At 47.4% G+C, this 15,561-nt stretch overlaps 3 non-coding genes across 3 annotated transcripts; 2 read left to right on the top strand and 1 right to left on the bottom strand.

Moving 5' to 3' along the window:
- The first annotated feature begins 6,172 nt into the window (after positions 1-6,172).
- On the top strand, positions 6,173-6,244 carry TRNAC-GCA (transfer RNA cysteine (anticodon GCA)). The gene has a single exon. It is a non-coding gene; the product is annotated as a tRNA-Cys (tRNA).
- Positions 6,245-7,401: 1,157 nt separating this feature from the next.
- On the top strand, positions 7,402-7,473 carry TRNAC-GCA (transfer RNA cysteine (anticodon GCA)). The gene has a single exon. It is a non-coding gene; the product is annotated as a tRNA-Cys (tRNA).
- A 7,629-nt stretch (positions 7,474-15,102) lies between these two features.
- Positions 15,103-15,174, bottom strand: TRNAY-GUA (transfer RNA tyrosine (anticodon GUA)). The gene has a single exon. It is a non-coding gene; the product is annotated as a tRNA-Tyr (tRNA).
- Positions 15,175-15,561: the final 387 nt, after the last annotated feature.

The following is a 15,561-nucleotide window of genomic DNA, read 5'->3' as shown; positions in this document are numbered from 1 at the left end:
CTCTACCCTTCCCAGGATGGGGCCTTGTCGCCGTGGTTCAAGACGGCTCGCTACCTTGTCCGTAGCCTGTCAGAGGGAGGCCAGAAGGGGCGCAGTGTTCTTTCCCTTTAAGGACAGATGTATTTACTTCTTTAACGAATGAATAGTTGGTGCTCATCATGTATTTTTTTTAGTTTTTTTTTTTAAGTATTCATCAGTATTTTTTTAAAGGTTTTATTTATTTATTCATGAGAGAGAGAGAGAGAGAGAGGCAGAGACACAGGCAGAGGGAGAAGCAGGCTCCATGCAGGGAGCCTGATAGGGGACTCGATCCCAGGTCTCCAGGATCAGGCCCTGGACTGAATGTGGCACTAAACCGCTGAGCCACCCGGGCTGCCCTACCTCATCAGTATTGACTCACCGAAGCCTCATTACAACCTTTTGTTTACTCATATTACAGATCGAGAGACCAAGGTGCAGAGCGGCTGAATAAATTGTCCCATTTCATGTAGCTGTAGGACACAGAGCCTCTCACATCCCGTTGATGAGAACCAGGCACACAAGCACATCTCCTTGCAGCAGGGAGGCCTGGAAACATGGTCCTATTTAGGTGGCCACGTGCTCGGCCAAAAAAACCCCCAAATGTTGTGTGACTTGAAGGTGAGCACGGTGTGGGAAGACAGTCTGACAGCCTCTGTCCTAGTTCATGGCCTGTCACCTGCAGGCCGATCCCTCCTGGCTCTCCTGACAACTTGCTCAGGCCTCTTTCCACCACGACACCAGTGTCTGTCCTCAGAAATCCCCAGGACAGGCCCACCTGGGAGATACTGCGGGTTCGGGTCCAGACCACTGCAGTAGAGCTAATGTTGCAATAAAGGGGGTCAAAGGAAAGCTGCAGTTTCCCAGTGCATGTAGGACACGTGCACACGATGCCGCAGTCTGTGCGCTGTGCACCAGCATTGTGTCTGAAACAACAACCTGCACGCCTTCATCGAAAGACACTTTATTGCTGAAACCTGCTGACCGCCATCTGAGCTTTCAGCGAGTCCTGATCTTTCTGCTGGTGGAGGGTCTTGGCGCCGCCGGGGGCTGAGCCATCAGGGTGGTGGGCGCTGGAAGCCGGACGGCTGTGTCTCGTTTTATTCCTTAAAACAAGCCAACCGTGCAGTTTGCCGCATCGATGGCTCTCCGGGCACGAACGGTTTCCCTGCAGCCGGCGGTGCTGCTCGGTGGCCCTGCACCCCCCGGACAGCCGCCTTCAGAACAGTCCGTCCTCGGGCCGCGGGGCTCCACCAGCTAAGCTGCTGTCCTGTTCCCAATCCTTGGTTGTCGTTTCAACCGTCTTCACGGTGTGTCCACCAGGAAGAGGCCAACTCGGGAAACCACTTTCTTGGCTCGTCCCTGAGAAGCACCTGCTCGTCCGTTCACGTTTGGTGCTGAGCTCGCGGCCGTTCAGTCCCTCGGCTCCACTCCGCGTCTGGTTCTCTCGCTGTTTCCACCACATGTGCAGTGACTTCCTCCACTGACGTCCTGAATCCTCAATTTGTAAAAAACAGTATCTGTGAAGCACTCTAAAGCAAAGTGCGATAAACTGAGACAGACTTGTACAGAAAATTAATTAATTAATTAATTAATCAAAGATTTTATTTATTTACCCATGAGAGACACAGAGAGAGAGGCAGGACACAGGCAGAGGGAGAAGCAGGCTCCATGCCGGGAACCTGACATGGGACTCAATCCTGGGTCTCCAGGATCACGCCCTGGGCAGAAGGCTCAACCACTGAACCACCTAGGCATCCCTGTCCAGAAAATTTTTTAAGATATGTTTAATCCAGGCTCTCCCAGAGTCTGGAACTTTTAGCAGCCTTGGTCCCCGTTGCCCTAGCCCTGCGGGACCCCATGAGAACAGCCAAGGAAGCTGCACACGGTGGCATTAGTACTGGGGAGGAGGGTGAAAGGTGGTAGGGAAGAGCTGAACTGTTGTGGGGGAGGGGAGGAGAGGACAGAGGGGAGAGTTGATGTGGCGAAGGGGGGGTTAGACGTTACTCTGAGGATGAGGAACTCCAGAGTTCAGACTTCTGGAGGTGGGCGCTTTGTAGTACCAGCCAGGTCCCAGCTGTATCCTCTGGTCAAAGAGGAGCCAAGGTCAAGGCGCCGGAGGACCAAGGAGGGGGATGCTCATCAATGTGGAGGCACACGTCCCTGGGCACAAGCAGAGAGTGGAGCTGAGGCCTAAGCCGTCATCGGGGAAGCATCCTGCAGGCGGCTGGGCCACAAGGCTAAGAGGCAGGTTGTGCAAGGGGAAGCGCCAGGATTTAAGGAGGAGGAACACAGCCAGAGGGAGCACGGCGGGTGGGGTCACGTCCTGGGAGTGAGAAGGACCTGCCTACAGACGGTCACGTAAACTTAACAAGCAGTCAGACGAGAGGGCTGTGGATGTCAACTGCTCAGGGCACTTCTGAGAGGCCCGGGGAGGTGGGGCCACGCATCACACAACTACCATGGACTCCTGGGGTGCGAGTGAATCAGTTGTTTCCCCAGACAAGATGAGGGGTCTAGGAGCAGCAAACACCCCTTCCAGGTGTGAAAGTAAATGCTCTGCTGCTAGTGCCCCTGATGGAAAGAGAGCAAGGGGCTGCGGCCCACAGAGGGCTGAGGGGGTGCAGAGCCCTGGGAAGGCGGGGAAGGCAGGACAGGACCAGAGCTCAGAGCCCACACCCCTCTGCCACTAGGCCTTTAAAATATCGCCACCACCCCAGGCAACCTCTGATCAGCTTTCTGTGTTTGCAGACTAGGTTTCATTTTCCAGAATTTTATATAAATGGAATCATAGCATATGTCCTCTCCCCCCTCCCCACCTCTTTTTGTTTGTTTTTGGTCTGGCGGCCTCTTCTTTTTTAAGATTTTATTTATTTATTCACGAGAGACACACAGAGAGGCAGAGACACAGGCAGAGGGAGAAGCAGGCTCCATGCAGGGAGCCCGATGCGGGACTCGATCCCAGAACACTGGGATCACGACGTGAGCCAAAGGCAAATGCTCAACCAATGAGCCATCCAGGTGTCCCACAGTCAGTTTTTCTGATTTGAATTCTAACATCATGTAGAATCTCGTCATGGTTTTAATTTTTATTTCTCTCATTACTAATGTTGTCCAGGATATTTTGAATGTGCTTACTGCCATCAGATGTTTTCTTTGGTGAAGTATCTATTCGGATCCTTTTTTTTTTTTAATTTTTATTTATTTATGATAGTCACACAGAGAGAGAGAGAGAGGCAGAGACACAGGCAGAGGGAGAAGCAAGCTCCATGCACCGGGAGCCCGACGTGGGATTCGATCCCGGGTCTCCAGGATCGCGCCCTGGGCCAAAGGCAGGTGCTAAACCGCTGCGCCACCCAGGGATCCCTCTATTCGGATCCTTTGTCTATTTTTTTCATTTGGCTTGTTCGTTTTCTTATGATTGACTTTTGAAAGTTCTTTCTGTGTACGGGTGCAAGTCCTGTACCAGATATGCGGCTTGCAAATCCTTCCTCTCTGTCTGTGACTTGCTTTTTCATTGTCTTAACAGTGTCTTTCAAAGAGCACAAGTTTGGGATCTCTGGGTGGCGCAGCGGTTTGGCGCCTGCCTTTGGCCCAGGGCGCGATCGTGGAGACCCGGGATCGAATCCCACATTGGGCTCCCGGTGCATGGAGCCTGCTTCTCCCTCTGCCTGTGTCTCTGCCTCTCTCTCTGTGTGTGACTATCATAAACAAATAAATATTTAAAAAAAAAAAAAACAAAGAGCACAAGTTCTTAATTTTGATGAAGTCCAGTTTATCAAGTGAACTTTTGGTGTCATATTTAAAAAATTTTTGCCTACCTTGAAGTCACGCTACCACCCCTCAATCTCAGAGAGAAACCAGTTTCCTTTAATGATTGGCAATATGACATATCAGTAAAAATGTTATGAAATTTTCTACGTGAAAGGCCAAATATTTTTAGTTTTGGGTCTGACAGTGTAAAAGTTGCCAGTTCCTTCTCAACATGATGCAGCAGGATTTGAACATTGTGTGTAACAAACAGGTCAGGGAGCCTCTCATCCTGTCCTCTGTCCCTGCTGCTGCTGTGACCCCGTTCTGCCAGAATTCACTTCATCACGTTGAAAACTGCACAGCCCTGCACCGCTTAGAACCTACATTTTTTGCTTTCCTGATAAATTTAACATTTTGGCTATTTTTACTTATGGTTTCTTTCTTTCAAGATTCTATTTATTTATTCATGAGGGACACAGAGAGAGAGGCAGAGACACAGGCAGAGGGAGAAGCAGGCTCCACGCAGGAGCCCGAGGCAGAACTCGATCCCGGGACTCCAGGATCACGCCCTGGGCCGAAGACATATGCTCAGCTGCTGAGGCCCCCAGGCGCCCCACTTACGGTTTCTTTCTAAGTGACCTCAGTTCGTGAAAACAGTGTCAGAGAACCGTCCCTTCCCAGCCCCGGGGCCTCAGCAGCTCAGCCTCTCCCAGATAGTCTCCCTTTCTGGCCACCTCCCGAGGGGCCAAGCCCCACAAGAAGCTTCTCTGCCCTGGATGGGTACTAGCTCCTTGTGCGTCCCTGTCCTGCCGACCCCAGGACACACACCCTTGACTGCTTCAGCCCCTCAGGCCCGGTTCCAGGCACAGCTGCTCAAACAAGCCTCCTCACAGAGGGGACAGGAGTGGCCCTCAGCGTCGCGGGTGTGGGAGGGGCTCCGAAGGGTGGGAGTCGGATGCGGAGCAGGGCCTAGCCAGCACCCTCACTGCCAGGTTTCTTCGGGTGGGGGGAGGGTGCACACAGGCTGGGCTCACCTGAGTTCACGGACATTCCCTAGAGGCAGGAGGCTGGGCCCCAGGACCCCCAGTCAGGGACCAGTTCCCGCTCCATCAGCTTCACCTGCTCACTGCTCTCCACCTCTGTCCTCTACCATCAGAACTAAAAGTATCGGGATCCCTGGGTGGCGCAGCGGTTTAGCGCCTGCCTTTGGCCCAGGGCGCGATCCTGGAGACCCGGGATTGAATCCCACGTCGGGCTCCTGGTGCACGGGGCCTGCTTCTCCCTCTGCCTGTGTCTCTGCCTCTCTCTCTCTCTGTGTGTGACTATCAAAAATAAATTTTAAAATTTTGAAAAAAAAAAAAAAGAACTAAAAATATCACCCCCTCAGGCCAGTGGACCAGTGGGCCCAACGGAAGGGGTTGTGGTCAATTTTGGTGTGTCCTGGAGGCCTGGAGAAAAAAGGAGAGCCCAGCAAGTGTGAAATCACTTCAGGTGCTAGGTACCTTGGCCCAGCACCCCAGGATCCAGGGCCTTTGTCAGTATTTCTGGACAAAAGAGCTGCTTCCCCAAAGCCCTGTGAGCAGCGTAGACGGTATGGAAGAGTGCTTCTATGGGACGGGGCGGTGTGGGGGGGGCGCACCCGGGAGGGTTGACAGGGGCTCAGACCCTCTTTTAGTTTCTCCATCAACGGGTGGGGGTGGGGTGGGAGGCACCTTCTTTGGCCATGGCCTCCACCAGCGCCCAGACTTCAGATGAGAGGGCAGCCCATCCCAGCCGCCTCCTCCTTCCTGCTTCCTGCATCTGCTCTGCCGCCTTGGAACTCACCCCCCCCCTCGCCTTGCCATGCCCTGGGGGCTCAGGAGCAAGCTCCCCAACCTCCCCAGAGCCCTTTCCATCTGGAGCGGGAATCGAACTAGTTCACCGGGTTCCTCTGCAGTATTCAGTAGGTGGAGTGGATGAGCCTCTGGTGGAAAGGGAGAAGGGGGGTCCTCTGGGTCTCAGGGTGTGGTGTCAGGACCAGGTTCTTGTCCCAGACCTGCTCCTCCATCTGCACAGGGACCTCTCTGCTCAGCGACGCAGTGCAGGGAGGGAGGAGAGGACCCATGTTCCGCTCAGATGGGCCAGCCGATGACAGGCCATCGCAGTCAAGACGGATCAAGGGTGGCAGAGGTCAGGAGCCAGAGGGACGAAGAAGTGGAAGGAGAAGGAAGGCTGAGCCTGGCATGGAGAAGCTGCTCAGTAGGTGTTGATACGCGGACAGGGAGGAGTGAGCGCAGCGTGATAGGGAGGGCTGGGCTGTCATGGACCAGCTTGCCTGCTTCCAGGAACATGGCCTTGGAAGTCCAGGCGACAAGCCAATGACATGGTTCAAGAGGTGCAATTAAGGCTCAAAGGCAGGTGTGGGGGTATAGCTCAGGGGTAGAGCATTTGACTGCAGATCAAGAGGTCCCCGGTTCAAATCCGGGTGCCCCCTGGCTGGCTGATGTCATTTTTGGCGAGGAAGTAGTAAAGCCTGGGTTCTGTTCTGTCCTCACTCCTCTCTAGGACTTGGACACCAGGGAGGGTGGTTGTGAGGGTTCCTTGATGCCACAGCTAGTCATGCTGTGTTGTGTCAAGCTTTCCCCAACCACATTAGCAGGAATCCAGACTTCCAAGATGCTTCCTGGCCGGCTGAGCACACCTTCCTCTGTCTTAAGCCTCACCAATCTCCAGACACACCTGACCCACTTTTTTAAAAAATAGATTTTAATTATTTATTCATGAGAGACACAGAGAGAGGCAGAGACACAGGCAGAGGGAGAAGCAGGCTCCCTGCAGGGAGCCTGATGGGGGACTTGATCCCGGGACTTCAGGATCACGACCTGAGCCAAAAGCAGATGTTCAACCACTGAGCCACCCACTGCCCCCGATCCACTTTTTAAGAACATTTTTCTTCTTACTCCTTCCCTGGCCTTATCCCTCCTTGGCCTCCCCAGCTTCTTCGTTTTAGCAGGCTCCTCCTTGTCCATCTCCTCCAGAAAGCTCCTTCTGACTTCCTAGCAGCAGAGCTTCTTACTCCCCGCTCCCACAGCTCTCCGAGTGGACTTCCACTGCCACTCTGTGGAAATACTTTGGTTCGTGGGTTTGTCTCCTACTTGGACCCTTTGAGGAACAGGGATAATGTTTTGTTAGTCTGTGTCCTCAACATGAATGACAGAGCCTAGCACCTATCATGTCCAAGAGTGTTTGTTGAATGAATGAATGAATGAATGAATGAGCGAAACGATGAGCACGCTCCTGAGGCTTCGAGTATGGAAGAGGCTCTCCTTGGGCTGAGTGTAAGGTTCACTTAAGACCCAGAAACGACCACTCCTGTTCTGATGACTATGTGCCAGCCTAGGGAGAAAGACTAGTGCAGACTTAAATGATCTTTCCAGGTGTAAAAGTTGATGCCGTTGCTACAGCCTGAGGCAAAGATCAGGAGAGAAGAGGACTCCTTAAGGTTGAAAGGGGAAAGATGGAAAAGTGGAGTATAGTGGAGGAGACTTGCCACCTCCTCGACATGCAGAAAAACCCCAGCAAAATATGGACAGAGAGATCCTGAGTGCAATGCATGGGTGAAAGGTGATAATGCAAAGCTATAGGTAGGTGGGGGGTATAGCTCAGGGGTAGAGCATTTGACTGCAGATCAAGAGGTCCCTGGTTCAAATCCAGGTGCCCCCTTCCTTATGTTTTAAATTACTGAAGCAGGTCCTGGCATCCTGCCTCTTCTCCCCACATATAATCACTAAAATTAATGCTCTTTGCCTTGGGATAGAAATTTAGGCTCTGCACCAGGACCAGTTCCAAGAATCTTTCCCTGAGTATCATCTAGACAATAGCTACAGGGATCACATTTCACTGAAGAGGCTGGCTCAGTCCACTCCTACCTTCCGTGGAGAGACTCTTGCCTTCCTTGGCCTGCGGGGAGCCTTCACTTCCTTTCTCTTAATGTCTCATTTTCTCAACCTTCTCATAATCTCCAGAGAGAAGGCTATTGCTTTGTTCCTACTGCTACCACTTGTGAGGTATGGATATGCATCTTCCTAGTTCCCAGAAGTGGCCATCGGAGTCAGAATGCATATCAAAAGCAGAGCCTCTGTCCTCTCCCTGGGAATCTCTCAGAGGGGCTGCCTCCACCACAGGCTTAGACCACTTGATTCTCTCTTTTCTCTCCTACTGCTCTTTGTTTTTTTTTTTTTTTTAAATTTTTATTTATTTATGATAGAGAAAGAGAGAGGCAGAGACACAGGCAGAGGGAGGAGCAGGCTCCATGCACCGGGAGCCTGATGTGGGATTCGATCCCGGGTCTCCAGGATCACGCCCTGGGCCAAAGGCAGGCGCCAAACCGCTGCGCCACCCAGGGATCCCTCAAATTACTTCTAAAAAATACATTTTTAAATACAATGTTCAATATGTAGTCAAAATAACTATGTACACAAGGAGGCAAAAACCATCAATGAAAATCAATAGAAACAACAGACCATAGAACTAAACACAGGGACCTTTTGTACTAGAACTGCCAGAAACACACTGTAAGAAAACAGTGCTTGCTATTTTCAAGAAGATAAGAGAAAAACTTGAAAATTTCAATAGGAAGCTGGAAAGCATAAGTAGTAACTAAGAAGATGTGAAAAGAGAACATAGGAATCTATGTTATCTAAAAATTGATAGCTAAAATTTAAAACTCAGAGAGTATTTCCATGTTATAGTCAGTGAATGGTTTCAGCCAAAGAGAAAATAGGTGAATTAGAACGTTGGGATGAGGGGTGCCTGGGTATTTAATAATACCCTCCAGTTTCAACCATGTTGTTACCAATGGCAGAATTTCCTTCTTTCTAATGGCTGAATAATATTCCACTGTGTGTGTGTGTGTGTGTGTGTGTGTGCGCACCACTTTCTTTATTCATCCATTGATGGACACTAAATCAGCATTTTTTGGTATATTTTGTATTTTTTTAGTAGAGTCGATTTGCCAACACATAGTATAACACCCAGTGCTCATCCCGCCAAGTGCCCCCCTCAGTGCCCATCGCTCAGTCACCCCATCCCCTCGCCCACCTCCCCTTCCAGAGTTAGGAATCTCATGTGCTGTCACCCTCTCTGGTATTTCCCACTCATTTTCTCTCCTTTCCTCTCTATTCCCTTTCACTATTTTTTATATTCCCCAAATGAATGAGACCATGTAATGTTTGTCTTCTGACTGACTTATTTCACTCAGCATAATACCCTCCAGTTCCATCCACGTCGAAGCAAATGGTGGGTATTTGTCGTTTCTAATGGCTGAGTAATATTCCATTGTATACAGAGACCACATCTTCTTTATCCATTCATCTTTCGATGGACACCGAGGCTCCTTCCACAGTTTGGCTATTGTGGACATTGCTGCTAGAAACATCGGGGTGCAGGTGTCCCAGCGTTTCACTGTATCTGTATCTTTGGGGTAAATCCCCAGCAGTGCAATTGCTGGGTCATAGGGAAGTTCTATTTTTAACTCTTTGAGGAACCTCCACACAGTTTTCCAGAGTGGCTGCACCAGTTCACATTCCCACCAACAGTGCAAAAGGGTTCCCCTTTCTCCACATCCTCTCCAACATTTGTGGTTTCCTGCCTTGTTAATGTTCCCCATTCTCACTGGTGTGAGGTGGTATCTCATTGTGGTTTTGATTTGTATTTCCCTGATGGCAAGTGATGCGGAGCATTTTCTCATGTGCTTGTTGGCCATGTCTATGTCTTCCTCTGTGACATTTCTGCTCATGTCTTTTGCCCATTTCATGATTGGATTGTTGGTTTCTTTGCCGTTGAGTTGAATAAGTTGTTTATAGATCTTGGATACTAGCCCTTTATCTGATATGTCATTTACAAATATCTTCTCCCAATCTCTAGGCTGTCCTTTAGTTATGTTGACGGTTTCTTTTGCTGTGCAGAAGCTTTTTATCTTGATTAAGTCCCAATAGTTCATTTTTGCTTTTGTTTCTCTTGCCTTCATAGACGTATCTTGCAAGAAGTTGCTGTGGCCAAGTTCAAAAAGGGTTGTTGCCTGTGTCCTCCTATAGGATTTTGATGGATTCTTATCTCACATTAAGATATCTCACATTTCACATTAAGATATTTCAACCATTTTGAGTTTATCCTTCTGTGTGGTGTGTGGTCCAGTTTCATTCTTTTGCATGTGGCTGTCCAATTTTCACAACACCATTTTTTAAAAAGATTTATTTATTTATGATAGACATAGAGAGAGAGAGAGAGAGAGAGAGAGACAGGCAGAGGGAGAAGCAGGCTCCATGCTGGGAGCCTGACGTGGGACTTGATCCCAGGACTCCAGGATCACATCCTGGGCCAAAGGCAGGCACTAAACCACCGAGCCACCCAGGGATCCCTTCTGAACACCATTTATTCAAGAGACTGTCCTTTTTCCAGTGGATAGTCTTTCCTGCTTTGTTGAATATTAGTTGACCATAGAGTTGAGGGCCCATTTCTGGATTCTCTATTCTGTTCCATTGATCTATGTGTAAATCAGCATTTAGAGAAATACTTAGAGCTTTGAGCAATATACTGAAAAAGAAGAATAGAAATAAACTAAGAATCCATCTCAAGAAGTTAGAAAAACTGGATAAAAGAATACTATGAGAGACGAAATAAAGAGCAGAAATTAATGAGATAGAAAACAAAACAAAACAAAAAAAGAAATAGAAAACAAATGCTACAGAGAGGACTAACAAAGCCAAAAGTTGGTTTTTGAAAAGAAATTATTGACTAACATCTGGTGAAACTGGTAAGAAAAATAAGAAAGGAGAAACAAATAAACCTATATCAGAAATCAAAAAGAAAAACTATAGATTCTTTAGACTTTAAAATAACGATTATTTAACATTATGAAAAATAATATACAAAAAATTTAAAATCAAACAAAGAACTAACTGTGTGGCAGGCATGGTTTTACATACTTTAAAAATATTAATGTATTTAATTTGTGTAGCGTCTTTACAAACTAGGCACTATTCTTGTTCTCATTTCTATCATCATGCCCATTTTATATATGGCAAAACTGAGGCTGAGAGAGTTAATCAATTTCGCTGAGGCCACTCAATTAGAACCCATAATTTGAACTCCTGCATTATGTCTTAAGAGTTGAAGGACTTTGTCCCCATGCTATCCTGAAATTGAGCAAGAACTTAAAAATACTACAACTTAACAAAACTGACAAAAGAAAAATAGAAAAGCTGAATAGTCCTCTAAGTTTTAAATAGTTATTTTATTTAAACTGTTATTTGAAAATTTTCACAAAAAAATTGAGACAGGATGGTTTTACTGGTGAGTTTTGTCTCATACTTTAAATAAGCAATAGGTATTTTTACATAAAAATCTAATAGAAAAGATATATATCTTCTACAACTCCTTTTGTGAGACTAGCACAATCTTGATACCAAAACCCAACAAAGACAGTATAAAGAATGCAAAGGCCAATCTCACTCATAAACATAGGTAGAAAAATTTTTTTTGAAGATTTTGTTTATTTATTCATGAGAGACACAGTGAGAGAGGCAGAGAGATAGGCAGAGGGAGAAGCAGGCTCCCTGTGGGGAGTCTGATGCGGGACTCAATCCTGGGACCCAAGGATCACGCCCTGAGCCAAAGGCAGATGTTTAACCACTGAGCCACCTAGGCGTCCCCATAGGTAGAAAAAATTAAATAAATTATTATCTAACCGAATTCACTAATATATATAAAGGATAAGAATCACCAATTTGGATTTGTAAATGGAATGCAAAGTATGTTTAATTTTACAAAAAGCAATGAGTGTAATTTACCATGTAACTAGACTAGAAGAGGAAAACCATATGATTCTCAACAGAAGCAAAAAGGGGGTTTGATAAAATTTCACATCCACCCATGATAAAAAATAGTTTTGCAAACTAGAAATTGAAGAAAATTTCCTTAATTTAATAAAAACCACTTACAAAAAGCATAGTTCATGATATGTACTTACTGATGAAATGCTGAGAGCTTTTCATTTGAAATCAGAATGAGTCAAGGTATCTACTATCAACACCCTTATTCAACATTACGATGGAGGTCTAGTCAGCACAGTAAGGTAAGAAAAAGATAAAATCTATACGATTTGGAACAAGGGAAATAAAACTTGCCAACTACTTAGTGTGAGCATACACATAGGAAATTCAAAGAATCAACAAAGAAATTATTAGAATTAATGTGTGATGGCAAGCATATACCCTCCATTCTCTTATCCCCTTTTGCATGACAAAATCATAACTTTTGAAGTGATACAGTAGAAATTTCTACTTTCAAATCTTAAAATTCTAATGTTAATCGATATTTTTATCCTCCTCACAAATTACATAAAGACACCTCAACTCTTACCATTCTGTTCCTTATATGATGTTGTATTTTAGTTTTATCTTTAAAAAAACTTTATAAATTAGATACAAATATTGTCATTGATTTTTAGATTTATTTACATATCCTATATTTTCTTTGTTCAATGTTCCTTTTTGTGTCTCAGACCTCACATTCTGGGATCATATTTCTTTCCTCTAAAGTATATTTTTAGGGTAGCCCCGGGTGGCTCAGCAATTAAGCACGGCCTTCAGCCCAGGGTGTGATCCTGGAGACCCGGGATCGAGTCCCATGTCAGGCTCCCTGCCTCTCTCTCTCTCTCTCTCTGTCTCTCATGAATAAATAAATAAAATCTTTTAAAAAAATAAAGTATATTTTTAAAAATTGCTTTAGTGAGTGTCTGTTAGCAGCAAACTCTCTCAACTTTTGTCTGTTCTTAAAGAATAGTTTGGCTGGGAATAGAATTCAAAGCTGTCTGTGATTTCTTTTTTTTTTTTTAATTTTTATTTATTTATGATAGTCACAGAGAGAGAAAGAGAGGCAGAGACATAGGCAGAGGGAGAAGCAGTCTCCATGCACCGGGAGCCCGATGTGGGATTCGATCCCGGGTCTCCAGGATCGCGCCCTGAGCCAAAGGCAGGCGCCAAACCGCTGCGCCACCCAGGGATCCCATGTGATTTCCTCTCAACATACGGAATATGATATTGTACTGCTTTCTGGCTTCCTTTGCAACTGTTGATAAGTCATATGGCAGCTGAAATATCATCCTTTTATAGATGATCTCAGATTTCCTTCTGGCTACCTTCAAGGGACAGAGTCCTCACCCTCAACCTGGAGACTAAGTACACACTGGTGAGTGCAGGGACCAGGTGAGGGGAGTGTGGGGAGATCAGAGGAGGGGAAAAACACAACACCTGAGCAGAGCTGCCTGCTGCAGTTTGCAAGAAAACTCAGAAACCAGATTCAGCAAAGAGGAGAGGACATTGGAACTTCCTTATCACCTCTAGTGGCTAAAATGCTAGGGGGCATTCAGATTTGAACTAAGGACCTCTTGAGCGGCAGTCAAATACTCTACCCCTGAACTATAACCCCTGCTATACCAGTGAAATCCAATTAGTACCCTTTCCCTCAGCAGCCACACCAAGAGCTTCTACCCTAGATGCCCCTTCAGCACGGTTGGCTGAGTCGCCAGACCTGCTTTACAGCTACCTCATCTCCCTGCCTCAGAAGAAGCAGCAACAGGTTGCTTTCTCACCACTGCTCTGCAAGGTCTCCATCTTCAGTTCCCAGGTGAGGGCAGCAGCTTGGGATACATTCCCTGAAGGCTGGAAGGCTCTATTGTAACATCTGTATTGTGGTTTTTGTGCTCAGCACCTGAAAACACAGACTCACAAGGCCCAGTGGCTGGCCCAGGATGCACCCCTTAAAAGGCAGAAGATGCACAGACTGGGGATGGGTCAGAGCTCTGTACGCATTGCTGCACCCTCGGATGCAAGCAGAGCCCGCTCTCATTGCCTCAGATCTCTATGACTTCAACCCTTAGCCCACTGGGTGAGATGAGCCACCCGAAGAAATGATTGTCCTTAGGCTCCAAGTCCCCCTTTCTGTGCTCCCCTCTGCGATGCTGGCTCTGGGACTCTGTACCCCACGTTTGTCCTTTGCCAAGTGGCTTCCTAGTTGGTCCCCAGTAGGGCTCTCAGAAGGAGACTGGAAGTTAGAGCGGGACAAAGCACCTGCTCTGCCTGCTCTGGTTCCTGCCACTGTCACCTAGCAGTGACAGCTCATCCCAGGAGCAATAGCGATTGCTGCCTGTGGTATGGTGCTCACAGGACCAGCCTTGTCACAACTCTTTGGGGACACCAGTGCCTCCCTAGAGATCTGAGGCTGGGATCCACAGAGGAACTCCCCAAACCTGCAAGAGTTCCCAAGTTCGTCCTCCTCCTGTGTTCTCCTGACTTCTCACAGGTACTACCCCCATGAGACTTGGTCCCTCCTTTTTGTCTTTATGAAGGGTTGAATCGCCAAAAAGATCTGCTGAAATCTCACTCAGTACCACTTGGATCGGGTCACTGGAGAGACAGCGAGGTGGGATGAGGTCACGGTGGCATTGGGCAGGACACAGTGTGATGGGGTCCTGGTAGGAGGAGGGGAGACACACTCGGGGAGAGACAGCCTTGTGAAAACAGAGGCAGAGGCTGCACAGGTGCCTCATCTACAAGGGAAGTCAAGGGTTGTCGCCGGACACCAGAAGCTAGAGGCACAGGGAGGACCCTTCTCTTCTGAGAGAGCACTGCCCTGTGCATCTCTTGATTTCAGACTCCCCAGAGCTCTGCGACAATAAAGTTCTGTTGCTTTAAACACTCAGCTTGTGGTGCTTTGTTACAGCAGCTTTAAGAAACTGATACACTCATTGATGATTATTTATACTAAATTCTCTATTAAAATAAAAGAGGCAGGGATCCCTGGGTGGCGCAGAGGTTTGGCGCCTGCCTTTGGCCCAGGGCGCGATCCTGGAGACCCGGGATCGAATCCCACGTCGGGCTCCCGGTGCATGGAGCCTGCTTCTCCCTCTGCCTGTGTCTCTCTCTGTCTCTGTCTTTCTCTCTCTCTGTGACTATCATAAATAAATAAATAAAATTTAAAAAAATAAATAAATAAAAAATAAAAGAGGCAGCCTTTGTCCCTGGACTGGACCCTGGATGATAGTGAATTGGTACCATTGTGGCTCTGGGGAAACAGACCCTCAAAGAGGACACTTGGGATGGATTCGGTCTTGTCCTTGATCTTCAAGGCGGTGCTGAGGGCCCGATTGGAACTTGGATCTACAGAATGGCTGAAATTGTGTACAGGTTCATAGGCCAAGCCAGCCTCGACCTGTTTGGGGACCGAGAGGGTGGTGTCTATACAACTCGATTTTGTCATTTTGGATAAAGGAGGAAAAAGTAGGGTTTTCAAAGGGGGCACCTGGACTTGAACCAGGGACCTCTTGACCTACAGTCAGATGCTCTACCACTGAGCTATACCCCCTCATGCTAAAAAGGGCGTGTAATTAATAAACTCCTTACACTTCCACAGGACTGCTGGTTCTGTGCAACTATAAATGCACCCTCTCATGCCATAACTATCCTCCTTTCCCAGAAAGGCACCATCACTTCTTGGCATCAGCTCAGAAGATCACTGAAGTTTCCATCTGAGACCATGACATCTGTATCTGGCTTAGTTTTCAGGCTGAACATGAAGCTCAGGGGTAAGTTGGTGCTCGCTGGGCAATGACTAGAATGTTCATCGCCAGCCTTTCAATTTGTCATATTAAAGTTTACATTTTGATATAATCAGATTGATCCTTTATAGTGCGTGGTTTGGGGGCTGTATCAGGTGTCAGGTGTCAGGATGTGCCAGTGTCTGCCTTTCGGG

Source organism: Nyctereutes procyonoides, unplaced genomic scaffold (genome assembly GCF_905146905.1).
Source record: "Nyctereutes procyonoides isolate TBG_1078 unplaced genomic scaffold, NYPRO_anot_genome, whole genome shotgun sequence".
NCBI classification, from domain to species: domain Eukaryota; kingdom Metazoa; phylum Chordata; class Mammalia; order Carnivora; family Canidae; genus Nyctereutes; species Nyctereutes procyonoides.
Note: the sequence above shows the minus strand (reverse complement) of the source record. Positions and strands in the feature narration are given on the sequence as shown.